The following is a 16,397-nucleotide window of genomic DNA, read 5'->3' on the forward strand; positions in this document are numbered from 1 at the left end:
CCCTTGATAATTTATAAATTATTATTTTGTCATATCTTGTCCTGTCCGAGGTCTCCCTTCACCCACTTTTCTGTTGTCCATCCCCCAGGGAGGGGGTTATATGTAGATCCTTGTAATCAGTTCCCCCTTTCCAACCCACTGTCTCTCTTTGCTCCCAGTATCGCCACTCACACCACTGGTCCTAAAAGGATTTCTATACTATGGTCTAATAAGATTGATATATATATATATATGTGTGTATATTTATATATATATATATGCTTTTAGTTATATAGACAATTTTAAAACGTTGAATTATAAATTTCATCACCCCTACCCCTCCTTTTCCTTGGCCCACCAATGTTCACTATAGTTTTTCCAGATGGTTAGGGTATATTATTAGCTACGAGGGGATACATTACACAGGGCTGATCACAATACCTGTTCTGTAGACTGTGACAGGGTTTTCTGCAAAATTCAGAATGATTGACTATGATGTTATAGAGATCATAGAGATTGTCACAATGCATATTAAAGATCAGAGAATACAATATAACATAATATAAATGAAGGATAGAGTAAAAGGCAATATAAGTACTAGATTATAACTTGTAAAAACAGTGATGGGCTGAAATCAAAACTAGTCTTCAGATGGCTCCACTTTGTTGGCAATGTTACTGATTTAAATTGCCATAGAAAAAATTAAAGAGAGAAAGAGATATGTGTCATAGAACGACTGGAAATGTTGCAATGTTATTAGAATTTCTGTCACATATAAATATGACATGTATGTTCACATGCAGATCAGGAGCCTTGGTAGTCCTGTGAGAGTAGCATTGTGCTGCTAACAGCAGGGTCAATGCTTTCAACTTACCAGCTACACTGCAGAAGAAACGTGAGGCTGTCAATTCCCATAACACATTTCCAGTCTCAGAAATACTTCATGGGATCACTATGAGTTGGAATGTACTCAGTGCCAGTTGATTTGGTTTTTTGGTATTGCTAAGATACATATGCACTGGGATATACATTATAGGTTAACCTGAATATCCTTTACTTGCTATGACACCATAACAATGAGAAAAATGATGAAAAAAGGTATTTTACTATATATAATTACTAAAAACTGTGACTTGGTTTCAAAATATTTTAAAAACCTTGTATTACTACATCACAGAAAGTAGGTTAATATCAGTGTTTATCATAAGCATAGAATACAAAAGTTATGTTTTAAAGGTTTTCCAAACCAAATGTGCTCAACTACATTGGGTAATTTATTTCATGAATTTGTAAACTAACCCAATGAAGAAAAGGGCATTGTTAGGTGTCTGGATTGGGTTACCTTGATTCTTGCTTCTCGCCCTGAAATAAGTCATGCAGCAGAAGCACGTTTTGTAATCCTGGTGACTTTTATGAGAAGGGACGTTTCAGACATTACAGTCTCAAAAATGCATGCTACTTCTGGAAAGTGTGCAAGGCTGTGCATGTGGGAGTTAATGGCTGAACGTAAAACAAAAACAAAAACATGTGGAAAGAGTACAGAAATGGGAACCCCAAACCCACACTTGTGGAACTATGAAATCCCCAGGGGCCATTAGAGGGTGCCGTGCCAAGCAGGCCCTGAGCAGGCATGCAGGCACATGGAAGGGGCTCTCGCTTTCTGCCTCCAGTATGTACCTGAGCAAGAATGGAGTAAAATTAAAAAAAAAAAAAGGAGATTGGAGACCTGCAGCTCGTGTGTTTAACACCTCTGACTGGGGAACCCTGGTTGAAGGTATCGGCTGATCTTATTGCCTGAGTTAGGCACACCTGTGAGATGTCAGAAGCCTAGGTTGTGGCTTTAGGTTTAGGTTCACCTGCAATTAGGAGGCTTAGTTTGCACATGCCCAGTTCTGGATTTTCCCATAGGTGTCCACTGGATGCCTGATTTCCCTGCGATTCCTCTGTTGTAGCCCTATGCAGGCATTGGGGAGAGAACCCCCATTTTAGTCCCTATTCTGGCTACTTAATATTCCCTATTGAAGGAGTGTGTACCCAAATCTTTGTAGGTACTAAGTGACAACCATCTCTGGCTACTTCCTGCTGTCAAAATGGACACAAAGTACGGCTTTAGGGTCCACACCTTTCCCACTCTATTTGGGGGGGCAGGGTGTTGTCATCCACTTAAGGGCCCATCTTAAGGGCGTCTAACGATTCACAGGTGCACTTGATCCATTTGATCTGTGTCTGAGGGGTCTGGTTGCAACAGCTTCCACAGTTTTACCTGTGAACGGTGAATACATGCACTTTGCCAGAAAAACCAGAAGGGGATCAGACGACAAACCAGAGGGAGACAAACAGGGAAAAACCAACCATGGGAACTGGGCAGGACTAGCCTGAAAAACTGGAAAGGGATGAGGGGTTGGGGGGGGGGGGGGTTAAACTGGAAGTGACCAGAACCTCCGGGGACCGTGACCAGAACCTCCGGGGACCGTGTGGTTGGAGCAAGAGATGCCATATTGAGACACTGTCTTTGTAAGGTCAGCGGAGCATCATGGGTTCAGCTACCCAGAAAAAATGGCAAAACAGGGCTTTAGAAGGTGCACATAGTGAAACATGGAGGCAGGGGTTGGTTACACAGGAGAGTAGGAGGCAGATACATGGTGAAGCAAGAAGGCAGATGTGGTGGGTGAGGTGGGGGTGTGTGTGTGTGTAAAAGTTCCAGCAGCCATCTTATCAGAGCACTTTTGTGGCCCCAGGCGGGCTGATATTTAACATCCACTGACAGTGTTAGATTCCTCAGGTGGGAAGTACCTTGGTCCTTGGCTTTGCAGGAGAAAGAATTCACTCTGAAGCCTGGTTTGTGATCCAAGTGAGTTTTTATAAAAGACAGGAGGAGTTTCAGGTTTTACACAGGCACCCTCAGGGCACTTCACACCCACATGTGGAAACCTGAGGCCAAAGAAACTGCAGCCCAGCCCAGGAGCAGCTGGAAAAGAAGGAGGGGGGTGGGGGGACAGGGGGCTCCTGATTCTGACTTTTTCAGGACCCTTCATTGGGAGGCATAGTTGAAGGTCCTGGTTGACCCCATTGACCGAATTCAGCTCACCTGGTCTAGATTAGGGTCCTCTCAAGTGTACTGGCTTCCTGTCTCAAAGGCCTGAATTTGTGCTTGCCCTCTAGCCCTTATTGGCTTCCAACTTCCTGTCAGGGCCCCTGGGCATGGAGAACAACAATCCCCTATCCGGCTACCTAACCACAGCTGCTTCAAAGGGCCTACTTGGATACCGCAGGGTTCACAGATGGGTCTGAGAGAAAACGGGCCCACCTCCCTCCTGTGAAGGCTGGTGGTTTCAAACCGGTCAAGTCTGGTAGTTACAGTTGGACCCAGCCACCAGAGCTGCTCAGTTTCTCAAAGGTGGTGTGGTGAAGTCCGAAATGAAAAGTGCACTGAAAGTGAGTCAGATAGGCAGAGATGTATGGCCACTCCAGGGACAGAAGAGTGTCCCCCCGAGCTGGACCTACCTTAAAGGTGGATAAACTCCAAAGAGTTTATCCCCGTCTCAGTGTCAATGTTACTTTTCTTGGATTGGTTTCCTCGGTTCTTGCTTTGCAGAGCTGAAAGAATTCATGCAGCAGAAGCATGTTTTGTAATCCAAGTGGCTTTTAGGAGAAGGGAAGTTTCAGGTATTACAGTCTCAAAAATGCACGCTGTTTCTGGAAAGCATACAAGGCTGGGCAGGAGTTGTGTGGAAGTTCACAGCTGAACGCAAAAAAACAACACACACACGTGGAAAGAGTACAGGAATGGGAATCCCAATCCCACGCCTGTGAAATCATGACATTTCCAGGGGCCAAGAGAAGATGCAGCCAAGAAAAGGGCAGGCATGTAGGCTGGTGTGTACCAGCACCTGGGAGCAACTACCACCTTCTGCCTGCGGTATGCACCTGAGCAAAAGCAGAATAATAATAAAAAAGGAAAGTGGAGGCCAGCAGCCTGTGTATTTAACCCCTGTTACTGGGGAGACAGAGTTGAGGTATTGGCTGATTTCATTGACTGAGTTCGGCTCAGAGTCCTGTGCCTAGGTTGTGGCTTTAGGTTTAAGTTCACCTGCACTTAGGGGCTTAGTTTGCACATGCCCAGTTCTGGATTTTCCCATAGGTGTCCACTGGATGCCCGATTTCCCTAAAATCCCTCTGTGGTGGCTCTATGCAGGCCTTGGGGAGGCAACCCCCTTTTAAGTCCCTATTCTAGCTACCTAATAGATCAGAATATAAAGCACTTAAAAATATCAGTATGCTGAGAGAAAATGATGGGAAGAATGAAGGCCTGACTCAAGTGTAGATATAGAGTTGATTATAAGAGCAATGCATGAATTTGCTTACTCTTTTCAGTTGATACATATCTTTAACATAACCAATACTAAGATAATTAGAACCTCTAATTTCAGTACAGGAAGAATTTTCATCTCATAGTTCTGAATTTTATTTGAAGACGCACCACATTATTATTCATAGATATTTATCATATGTTCATTTTATAATCATTTCAGTTTTGGATTGAGTGGCTGGTATCACATGGTAGTTTGTTAAAATGAATATTAACTACTCTATATTTTTGCATTGCAAATGTAGGTATCTATGAAATTTGATAACAATTGTGATGCATGATTGACATAAGACTGAATCATATTTTCTCACCTTTATTGTCTCTGATTTCATAAACAAAAATAAGATTCTGAATTGTTATTGAATATGTTTTAAAAATACTAGAGAACTTTGCAATATTAATTGTAATCACATCAGTGTTACTGATGCATAGACTTTTGGATAATTTAAGGAATTATTTTCTTCTTATACTGACTTGATATAGCATAAAGTATGGTGAAAATAGCGTTATATTTTGAATCATTTTGCATCTGTGTTGATCAGTATAGAAATGCATTAAGTCTACTAAAGCCCAACTCCTTAAACAATAGATTTCTTAATTACCTTAAAAATTCTCAAAACTAAATCAGACTTACATCCAAAACACTTTATAGGGATTTCTTTCTATTCTAGGTAAACTAACTCATTATTTGCCCCTGATTAAGGCTTCAGTTCACTAAACATAAAATCAGAAATGTTATTCTGTTCTCAAGAGCCAATGAATTTCCACAATAGGATTTCATTTGACCTCATGCTGGTATTCTCCACAAAGTCACTTGTATTTAAATCAGAGACACAAACCTCTTTCTTCAGCTCCTCCACCCTTCCCCCTCCGCCTGCAGGGTATGTTTTCGTTAGCATTTGTAATGTTAATTGCAGTTACATATGTGCATGAAGTTCTGAATATACTTCCAGATGTGATTTTTTTTCCAAGCAATTTTTTTAGACAGAGCCCCTTCATATTTCAAATGCAATTGCATCACACAAGATATCTTCAATTAAAAAAAAATCCAAAGAACACAGCAATTAGTCTGATTAAACCCAGAATACAAAATATAAAATGATCTCTATATTTTCAATAATGTCATGTGATCTTAATTCTTGCTTTCCCGCCTTATTTTCTACTTTTAAAATTACAAAATCTTGGGGATATGATTTCAAAGACAAAATCACTTTAAAAAAATCCTAATCCCACTTAGCTTTTAAGAAAAAGTAAGGACAATACTAAAAAAAACCCTTTAGAGTAAACATTATTCAAAATAATGGCAACTGCATAAAAATTAATAATATTTGTGTCCTCACTTACTATGTCAGTTACTTTAAAAGCAGAGTACAAAGAGAAATTACTGCTTTTGTGCACTATTTGGGATGAATTTAGGAAAGGAAATATGCTTGAGAAATGGATGAAAGGGTTACAAGTAAAAAGAAACGTAGGAGCAATCACTTCATAGAAGGTTTTAGCAGAAGTGCAAAAGTGTTGCCATGGTCACATGGTCTTCTCTGCTTTTATATGGCAGGAATCCTTTTCTTTTTAAGTCAATGTTCCTGGAGTTTCTTCACCAGAATTAAATAGATGCTGAATCTCAGTAACAAAGAAAGGACTTGTATCTTTTTTTAACGTTTTACATTATTGAAATAAATTAATTTGAATGTTGTCTGTCTGATGAAAAATCATAATAAATAATACCGCAGGGCAAAAAGCATTTCAAACTTAAAATCCGAAGAGATAACAACCTGGAGAATCACTAGGTTATGCTGAATCATGGAAAATGGGTGACTATCTTCAATAATTCTTGATTTATCCTTCTCTAAGAACACTCTGGGCTTAATTCTTATCCATTTCTACAGGGTCATTTATAATTCTTTGCATACTCTACTTCACTGGCAAATGCAGACATCAAAACAAGTAATTTTCCTAATTATTTTAGTCCAAGATTAAATTCCTTTGCAGAATACGAATATATGATTTATATATTGGGTTTTTATTTGCCATATACATTGACTCACATTTATATATGAATATATCTATATATGAATCATATATGTATATACGAATATTAGCTATTTCTAAATATAAAAATCAATCCATGGTGGGTGGGATGCTAATTTAGTATATTCTTATCTTTTTTCCCCACCCACCTTTTAATTTTTTTATATCCACCTTAGTTTTCATGTATGTTGGGAAGCCTGGTAAATCATATGCTTCATTTAATTTTTAGGATTTTGAAGCAAAGAAGTAGATTCATTTTATCCCAGGCTATTTTATTAAGGAGATATTCTTACAGATATGAAATATTCAGTCCTATGTACAAATCTGAGCCAAATATGTGTGATAGAATATTTATTTTATGGAGCTTGTTTTAATCAATCAGACTAAGACCCAAAATTCTTAAGGTCCATGTATTTCTATGCAAACATTGGTGGGGGAGTTTAAATCCAGCTCCCAAATGTTTAATGGGGTGTCTAGTTCATTCTTATTAACTGAAATAATTTAAAAAACGAAAGTGGTTAAACTTAAATAATTTTATTAGACTGTAATAGTTATTTTATTAACATTTTACTCCAAGGATTTTTCTGTGTGATTATGAGCACTTTGCAATTTCAGACAGTATGATGGATGCGACTTTTCTATGACAAGAATTTTAACAGCCCTTCTTCAGCACTCAATGCACACCCAATTATGCGTCTGAGCTGGTAACCTTGAATTTATGTTGCCATGGTGACAAACTGGTCATGCATTATGGATTATCATTGAAATTCTACACCCCTACCTAGTATAATGAGAGTTGGGGACTTAATCAAATCAGCCATTCTGTGTGACACAAAGTGAAGAACTAGCTCTTATTGTTCAGTGTCGAGAAAGGAAGCAGGCCTGATGGAGAGGCAGCTGCAGTGCTACAGCCTGATAGATTGCCCTTATATATATTTGTGAATGTATAGACAGATGGTGTTCAATGCCTGGAATTTCCAGCTTAGGAAGCAGCTGTTCGGATAACCTCTGCTGTCTCACCTTGTTGTCATGGAACATTGAACAGAGACTGAGAATGTGTATGGATACGTTGCTAATTTGACTGAATTTACACTGCATGGCATCTTACTTTTATTATAAGACTGCTGGGGTAGAATGAATGAAGGCTGAGGGTAGAGGATACTGGTGACGAGAAAGATGGGGGAAGAGAGTGCAAGAGTGCATGCTTTCGAAAGCCAGAGTCTGACATTGGACTATCACCCATTTCCATTTTGCAAGCAGAGAGACAAATTGCATTAGAGTGGCAATCCCTGCCATTGAGAAATCTAGTTTGCTTGCTTTTGCAAAGCCTGGAAATTATGTAGAACCTCTCCTTCCACATAGTTCAAGCTTCCCCTTATACCTTACTTGGGTGTCTTTGTTATCCCTTTGCCTGTTACAGAGACAAAATACCAGCTACCAAGGTCAAAAGGAATAGGTTGAATGTCAGGGGAAATCACTGTCCTCCCACGGTTCAGTCTCTTCACTGGATATGGGGAATATATAGTGACAATCAATCAATTGCAGTTCTGCTTGTTTTTTCCCCCCATAGACTTCGTAAGTGATGTATTTTTCTTTCTCTTTTAGTAAATTTTAGAAATGTAGCTCTTTTTGAATGGAACATCCAAAATTAACTCTCAGAATCGATGTAAATATTTCCCAATTAAAGAATGAAGGCTTACAAGTATGCTTGCCTCAAGCTCTCCCTCTTTTCTCACCCCATGACCTGTTGCCCATTATCATTTACAGCTTTACATTAATTAACAATCCTACAAACCCCAGACCTTGACAACATTATTATCCATTGATAAGCATGCAACACATTTTTGTGTAATTTGTCATCTTTCTCCTTTAAGTTACTCTTTACTTATCTTCTTATACTCAAAAATTAAAAATACCTCCGTCATGTGATGTGCATGTGTGTGGAGGGATGCCAACCTTAAATGTTTTGGAAGACTTTTGGTGGCTTGTTTGGTTCTATAGGCCTCCATGACTGCAGAATAAGCTAAAATAACTTATCAATGAAACATGCTTTGACCCATCCATTATAACTGCTTCAAAAAAGCCATTACACTTTATCAGGTTAATGCTTCACAGACAACAAAAGTAGTTAAGTAAGGTCTAGGGAGACAGAAAAATCTCCTAAGGTGGTACTGTCTCTATTGCTAATAATATGACTTTTTAGAAGTCGTGAAATCTGGTCAATATTACACATTTAAAAGCTTCCTTGGCTCTATTATTGACATTTAGGGAACTGGGTACATGAATAATGTTGAAAAAATTGACAGGCACTACTTTTGTTATTTTCTGAATACTATCATCTCTAGCTATAGGGAAATATATAAAATCTTAATCTAGCCTTGTATTCATGCATATAAAAATTATTCCCACAACTGTATTAGAAATAAAGTATAATATTGGGCATAAAAATTAACTATTTGACTAAAAAATATAGGCTGTAAACTTAGAGCAATGACCATTTATTCTATGCATCTATTCCATAAGAATGTGTGTGTTGTGTTTGGGGAAATAGAATTGTTTATTTCAAATAAAGAAAAGTATTATCCATTGGTATTCTGCAACTTTGGGTCCCTGCATAAGTAACAGATTTAATGTATTATGAAAATTATTTTACTTAATTTCTCATTTTTCTTTTGAAAAAGCACTTTATGGATAATTATATTTTTCCATAAAATTGTTGCAAATGAACTTAATGAAAGCACCCATCCACATAGTACTTTAAGCTCTAAACGTATTTGTTTCCTTACAAAGTAAAGCATGAAATAGTGTATTTTTTCCAGAGGTTTTTCAAATTTTCATGTATAAATATGCTGTAGACAGATATATGTATATATTTTATTTAAAATATCCATAATGAAACTTAACATTCCTTTTTTCCCTAAAATATTTAAAGCTATATAATCTTATGTTTTATCTAAACAAGAATATATTTATAATTTGTTAATACTTTTCTTAATTTCAAAGGTCTTTACAATTTTAATAATGTAAATTATCTAGGGAGAAGTTAATTGAATTTTTAGTAAGTATAGAAGTAAATTTAAAATTGATGTCTTTAGTATAGCCAAAATTCACAGAGTAGACCTTTGGTATTATCCTGACTAAAAGCAGAAAGCGTATTGTCAACTACAACAGCTGGACAGTGGGAACTTGACCTCAGGAAATTCTTCACTAACTTCATCATGACTTATGAGGTCAATACGTTTTACAAAATGATCTAAAGTGTCTCACTGCAATTTCTTTAGTTTATTAAATAAATTGTGTCAGAAAGGTTCTAATTAGAAAGCATTTATAGTAAAAAAATCATTAAACTTATCTGTCTAACTTATGATTTTTGTGATTCAGCATATGGGGCCTCTTTGGCTATCCTTCCTATTAAATAGGTTTATAAATAGAACCGAAGTATATGTAATAGGAAGCTTGCCCCTTGTCCTTAGGTGTTTGAATGAATGTTCAAAATAGCTTAAAAGTGGTATGCCAGAAGTTCTACTTCGTGTCTTAAGGCGATGAACATAAATACACAAGAGACTACCAAACACACACTTAATTTCTAGCACTTCATGACAACCAGAGATATTTTTTGCAAAGTGGCCTATAATGTGAGAAGCATAAAATACCCAATTGCATCTCCAACTTCCAATTTCTAACTGACTCACAGGTTGGAAAATATGCTGGTATGCCATTTAGTTTATTGAATGATTGTTGGGCACTGAAAAACCGTGAAGCTGAATGATCAGAGTTAAAATTAATGTTGCATATTTTTCTGCAGGTCATGCATTTTTGAAACAGTTGACTATTCACCAGGGTGGCAATATTCCTTTTTTTTCCTTGACATAAATCAGGCAATCTAGCTCATAAACACTTGTATGTGGGTTGTTTTGTACTATTTATTTATGAAAAAATCTAGAGTGAATCACTTTCAGCAGCATCCTAGCCATCTTTGGGTAAGATATCTCTTTGTTCAAATACTGGTAAGCCTGTCTGTTACTGAAAACAAAAGATAAACCCAACCCAACCATCCAATGATCCCTCTTTCATAATTATCCAGTGTCCATTTCAACTTCAGTACCTTGGTAGCATTGTTTGTTACGAGGTGGGCTGCTAACCACAGGCCAGCAGTTCAAACCCACCAGCCACTATGTGGGAGAAAGATAAGGCTTTCTACACTCAGAAAAATTTATAGCCTCAAAAACCCAAAGGGACATTTCTGCCCTGTCTTGTAGGATTGCTATGAGTTGGAATCAAATAGATAGCACTGAGTGAATTTCAACTTTAAGAGTAGATATAGCTATTTTTAATGTGCTTTAAAAAAGAAAAATCAATGAAATTCTGACCCAAGCACACTATCAGACAGACCAGGAAGCCAGACTCAGAGGGGTACATTTAAATGATGAATCTGAATTATAAAATTTTCCATAGCTTCTTTTTGTCAAAATACAATTAATATAATCTTTGAACTTTTCCTTCTCCCTAGTTATGCTTCATTTCTTCAGCTTTTTCTCTATTCTGATCGTGAGGCCCTTGCATGCTCAAATCTGATCTCTACAGTCCTTTGCAATCTCTTATAAGAAAATTGAGTGTTTTATTGAAAACTCTCAATGACAGTGTACACACCTGAGAACTAGGCCTATATTTAGCTTTGAAAGGCTGTCCAAGACCAAGAAGACATGAAACTCACCCTCCTTCCTGTTCTTGCCCTTCATTCTATTTTTTAAATGGGAGAAAATATAACATTTTACCCATGAGACTTTAGGAGAACTTAGTAAAAATGTACGAGCACAGGTGATCCTGGAGGTCAAGAGACATAGAAGCTTTGGAAGACTATGAATATTCAAGAATTTCTCAAAAATCACCACCATCAGGTTCATTCTGATGCATAACAACCGTTTAGGACCCACTGTTTAGAAATTCACTTGTGGATATCTGAAACTGTAAATATGGGAGTAGAAAGCCTCATCTTTCCCTCAGGAAGCAACTGGTGGTTTCGAACTGCTGACCTTTCTTTTAGTAGTCCAATACTTAACCCACATGCCACCAGGGTTCCTGAGATGTCTCTAGGAAGGTATAAAGCATGGCAAATATTTTTTACTAGGTGTCGCTCCTATATATCCCTCTACCCTCTGCAATTTCGTGAAGCTTTCTATATTGCTTTAAGGAGCCAAGGTGGTTTAGTGGTTGCACATCAGGCTGCTAGCTGCAGGGTCAGCAGTTCAAAACCATCAGCCCCTCCGTAATAGAAAGGTGAAGCTTTCTACTCCTATAAAGAGTTACAGTCTCTGCAACTCACCAAGACAGTTCTACTCTGTCCTATAGCATCACTATGAGTTAGCATTAACTTTAATAGCAGTGAAGAAGAACAAAAAACTTCTCTGACACAGAGAAAAACAGAGGAAGACCCATTGATACTAGCTGCAACAATTGCTCAAGCATAACAAAAATTGTGATGATGATACAGGACCCGACAATCTTTCTTTCTGTTGTATATAGGATGACTATGAGTCAGAACCAACTTCATGACACTTAACAGCATAATACAGATGCTGTGTGTATTCTTGTGCATTTGAGGGTAGAATATGAGAACAGCATGATTTATGGCCTTTATCTTTAAATATTTAAGTAGCAGAGAATTGTTCAAATAAAGTTTAAGGCAGTCCATGTAGGGAACAGATCTACGAAACGCAATGCTGGTTTGCGTAGAATGGTGGTCTTATCACTCTTTAGTTGAGCCTCCCCACATCACCACTAGCCCTTACTCTCACACATATGGGATGTTATGAAAAAAATCCTAAAAGTTAGAAACACGTGAAAAACCATTGACTAAACAGGAAGTATATGGAGTTTGGAGACAGAGGGCATCAATGAAAATTTAGACCCTCCATTGTGTTAGGCTAGGTTTTCTAGAGAAATAAAATCAATGACTCATATCTGTATGGGAAAGAGATTTATATCAATAAATATTCTGATATCAAGAATGTATCCCAACAGTCCAACATAAATAAGCCCATGGTTCTGATGTTAGACTGAGGCTTCTTCAAGCTCATGTAGTTGCGCATTGATGACACTGAGAGCTGAAGTGGGATTCAGGGAGATCACGGGTCCATGGGTGTAGAACCCCGTGGATGTGTGGTCAGTGGAAACAGGGCTGGGCACTCACAGCTCTCAGGGTCCCATAGCCTATGTGGGGCTGTCCTGGGAGACAGACACAGAGTTCTAGCAAGGATGAAGGTCAAGGGAATATAGAGAGGGACCCTCAGTGTCTCTCTTATAAAACTACCACATCTCCCAGGAGGCATCTTCAGGCTGTGACCTCATTGGTAAGTTACATTCCACCCTTCCACAAAGTTGACATAAAATCTAACCACCACAGCCACTTCCTACAAGTCCTTCCAATTTGGCTTTCTTATTTGGAATAGAAATACTGCTTCTGTATTTAAGACTTCTTAAGCAAAGTGGTTGGACACTTGAAGAACATACATAAAATGTGAATAATAGGATGGCATTTCCATACAGAATTAAGCCTTGAATTATCAGAGATCACTTCTGGGCTATTTTAGAAATATAAGGCACATAGAAACAATTATTCATGAAATATCTCCTTTAGTAAATCCATATAATCATCACAAATACTGTAGATCCTGATTAACATACTGTGGTAGTGACGTAATTTAATGTCAACTTGATAAATAGCATGTAAGTTGGAGGATCGCCTGCCAATCAGGTCACAAGGTAACCCCCACTAGGGGATCCTGCCTACTTTCCCTTTTTCTCTTGAAGGAGGACCACACACCCTCTCTGCTTCACTTTCCTGTTGACAGCACACAGAGCCATGCTGATGACAGCCAGAGCCCTGGAGATGCTTCTACCACCACTGGATCCACAAAGATTTTATATCCATAGGCCTGTGATCTTCCTGAATTCAGCATCATTGCATGTGTTGCATGAGTCTGAAGAGGAATTTATAGACTGGTATCCGGCATATGGGCTAATATCAGACTTACGGACTTGGTCTGGACTGAGATGGGAGGTTTTCTTAATATACAATTACTCTTTGATATAAAACTATCTTTTACACAAATATGAGTGTCTCTGGCTTTGTTTCTCTAGCCTACCCAGACTAACACATATATTAAAAGTTATGTAAAAAATATATTTGAAAATATTCTTAAATAATTATTTTGTGTCAAAGTAAGGTCTACCATTGCATATGCTTTCATTTGCTTATGTACAAAACATGGTCAATATCAATCAAATTGATTGAAAATTATTATTAAATAGATAAAATAAAAGTTATAGAGACAGTGCTCACTTCGGCAGCACATATACTAAAACAAACAAACAAAAAATTATAGAGACAGTAGAATTTATAGTGGTTCTCAACCATCCTAATGCTGCAACCCTTTAATACAGTTCCTCATGTTGTGGTGACCCCCAAACATAAACTTATTTTTGTTGGTACTTCATAACTGTAATTTTGCTACTGTTATGAATCGGGCGACCCCTGTGATAGGGTCATTTGACTCCCAAAGGGATTACGTTACGACCCACAGGTTGAGAACCGCTCCTGTAGAGGAAGACCCAGGACACCGATTTCTTGGGGTGTTTTTCTTTCTACGTACTGTAAATTGCCTTCCAAAGATTGTAATTGTGATTATATGTTAATAAATGCTATTTTAATTTTTGAGAAATAAAATACAGAAAAAGGGCAATCAGATGATCACAACTGTAAGAACTACATAATGGTACGTGTTGATCTTTTAAAAAGGTTTTTATCTTTAAAATTGCATTTTTAACTGCTTTAGGGATGGAGGAGCAAACAAGGTTCACAATACGGGCAAATGTAAGAGACAAAGATGATTTCAACTTCTATCATGAAAAGAAAAGATCATGATTAAATTAATGCATTATCAAAACTTAAAAGAAACAACTACACTTTTATCTATAACACATTGCTTACAATTATTGAACACTATGTGGTAAGAATGCATTGATATCTTTTTCAAGATGTAACCACAAACATATTTTATTGATCTAAATTATTTACTGAACATGTAATTGTAACTCTGAGAACATAAATGATTATCCAAGTTTGTATATATAGTGAAAATGATGAAAGTTTTCTTAGTTTGTTTTGTTTTCATCTGTGACTTTAACTTTGTGTTTGCTAAGTAGATTCAGGTTAGCTGAGAACACTCTTATACAAACATGGAGAAGAAGTTAAGCTAATGAGTTGTATACCCTTCATCAAACCACTTCTGCTCAATGAATTCTGATAGAAGAAACCAATTAATCTCTAGTTACTTTCAGCTCTCCAATTAATGTTTCTCATGACTGAAAACATATCCAAATAAAGTCAGTTTCTTGATAATTACTCCCCTTGATAATTGTGGAGATATGAAGGAAGGGACATTTTATTTGATTTTCCCCAATGATGGACAAATAAGTCTTGCAACATTTAGAACATAATTAAGCCAAACTGCCTTGTTTTTATCAATAAAAGTCTTCATGAAAAAAGTGACAATATGTTGCTGCTTGCCTAGGACAGCTTTGCTTTGTTTCTTCCTGTGTAACTATTAATAGTAGTCTCTTACTTTCAGAGGATTCTGGGATTGGCAGAAAGCACTATGGTCTTCTTACTCAAAAACACTGTTATATATCATAACTAATTAACTAATGTTATTTTTGTAAAACTCAAAGTGTGATGACCCTATAGGACAGAGTAAAAATTGTCCCCGTGGTTATTCTGAGAGTGTAAAATTTACAGGAGTAGAAAGCCTCACTCATCTTTCTCCTGAGGAACAGCTGGTGGTTTCAAACTACTGACCTTTCAGATAGCAGCCCAATGTGTAAACTATGAAGTCAAAATAAAGAAATAGAACAAAATTTAAGCAACTGTATCAATAGGATTTGTAAAAGAGCCTTATTGAGAGATTTAAGTTATTATTCATCACAACCTTTATAAAGGATATCATAATATCCTTTATTTGGGCTACATTCTCCCATCATGTTTTCAAAGAAGGGAAAACAGTATTCTTTCTTTTAAAACTCATTTGGTAATGAGATGTCACTTAGGCCAGCTTTATTCTGAGTAATGTGCTTTAGGGCTGGCTCTCAAACGGCAATGACATGAAATTCTAGCATTTCAGCTTGCTCAGTCAAGGATGGCAAGACTTTGTTTCATGCTATCTGGGCATATTTTCAAGACATACTCCATTGTGTTAGGCTGGATTTCTAGAGAAACAAACAAACGATGAGACTCATATATGTACAGGAAAGAGCCTTAAATATAGAAATAATCTTATATCAGAAGGTATCTCAGCAGTCCAACTTAAGTCCATGGATCTGATATTAGCCAGAGCCCCTTTCAAATGTACATAGTTGCAGGCTGATGACACTGAGAGCAAAAGTGGGATGCAGAGCACTCACAGGCCAGTGGGTACAAAGCCCCATGGATCCCCAGTTGATAGAAACATGACTGGGTACTCGCAGTGCATGCGTCCATGGAGAAAGACATTAAGTGTGGTATGGTAGCAGGGTGGTGAAAAAGAGGAAGAAGCTCAAGGAGAGAGGGACACTGTGGAAGCAACAACAGGCTTAGACATAGCTGTGCTTCTGAGAATGGTACTGTCCCAGGTCGTGTTCTGCTGTGCATAGGGTTGCTATAAGTCAGAACCAGCATGACGCCTCCTCGTCATTCAAAGTCCCCCTTGATTTCCAGGTTTGTGGCTATTAGTGATCTCGGGAGCCTCGCTCCTGTGTGGATTCTAATTTTCCTATTTTCTTTGTTTGGGAGCATACATCCTGCCCTGCTAAACTATATCCCACAGGAACAGACAAGGGCAAAAGGAGCAGACAAAAACATTACAGAATTTGTGCAATTTGATTGTGGCACAATGTTTCTACCCTGATTTATTTCCATTACCAGAGTGATTTATTCTTCTTGAATTAAAGCAAAGCCAGGTGCTATTGGGTAGTATATTTTAGCATT

The sequence above is a fragment of the Echinops telfairi genome, unplaced genomic scaffold (genome assembly GCF_000313985.2).
Source record: "Echinops telfairi isolate 266 unplaced genomic scaffold, ASM31398v2 ScPeMD7_3509;HRSCAF=4178, whole genome shotgun sequence".
In the NCBI taxonomy this organism is placed as follows: domain Eukaryota; kingdom Metazoa; phylum Chordata; class Mammalia; order Afrosoricida; family Tenrecidae; genus Echinops; species Echinops telfairi.